Here is a 1,293-nt window from a genome sequence, read left to right as displayed (position 1 = left end):
ATATATTATTTTAGTATTTTTAGGGTTTTTTTAATGTGATATTGAAAAAGAAAAGCTACTATATATAAATAAAGAAAACGTGTGAAGAATTTGAATTTGGTTTTGAAAAATCAAAATTTGATATTTGTTTTGTGTATTAATTATTGAATTATTTAGCTACTTAATTGCATAGTAGATGGATTCATAAATTATTGTGCTCATAATTGATTTTAAATCATAAATTATTTTGCTAATAATTGATTTTTCAAAAGTCAATAAGATTTAATGTAAACGCATTATTTTTTTTTACTTGCTAAATTGAATTCCAATGTAATGATATAGTCAATTAATGAGGTCTTTTATTTTTAAATCAAATTATTGATTTTATTCATAATAAATAATAAAAAGGTAATATTATTTTAGCCTTGTTTATGAAAAAGAAAAGTATTTCCATTAACTTTGTTTTTAACAAATATTTTTGTAACTAATATGTAGTTTGGAAACATTAAAATAAATAGCATAACTATTAAATATATTGGAATTTCAAAGATACTATAAATAAGTGGGCAAGTGCGCAATGTCGGTTAAAAATGGTGATTTGTCCCGACCCAGTAGGGAACACGGTTCATTCGACTCGAACGGGGATGTGAATTCTCTGTTAAAATGGGTCCCGGGGTCGGGGATCCCAGTAGACTCGAACCGGGGCTATAGCCGAGGGCTGATACTCAAACCGGGGTTTGGGGCCGGCGCCAGGATCCCCGATAGATTCAAACTAACGAATATTCTTCATAGGATTTGACTGGAGACGGGATGTTATTTCCCATATCTGCCGGGAACGGGGCCGAGATCCCCCGATAGACTCAAACTAACGAATATTATTTATGGGATTTAACCAGAGACGGGATGTTAATCCCCGTATCTATCGGGGACTGGGGCCGGGGGCTGTTATTAAAAACCGGGTCCGAGAATTACAAAACCCACCCCATCCTCATCCCATTGCCATGCCTAATGCTGGTAATCGGTTAAAAATGGATTTTAGTCACTAGGTTTAAAAACGAGTCAGGTTGAACTGATTTTTCATACCTTTTTTAATTTTTAAAAAGTTGTAAGTGTTTAGTATTATTAAAAAGTATTACAATAATTATATTTAAAGCTTTTAATAAAACAACAAAAAATGTCGTAAACATGGAATATATTTTGAACCACTGAACCATTAAACTTGTTTTCTTTTATACCAATTAGAAGTAAACTAACCTTCTATGTTACGTTGTATAATAAAATAAGGTTTATAGGATGTCAAAATTATCCAAGTGT

The sequence above is a fragment of the Cynara cardunculus genome, assembly GCF_001531365.2.
Source record: "Cynara cardunculus var. scolymus isolate 2C chromosome LG 5, CcrdV1, whole genome shotgun sequence".
NCBI lineage: Eukaryota > Viridiplantae > Streptophyta > Magnoliopsida > Asterales > Asteraceae > Cynara > Cynara cardunculus.
This window is presented reverse-complemented; position numbering follows the sequence as displayed.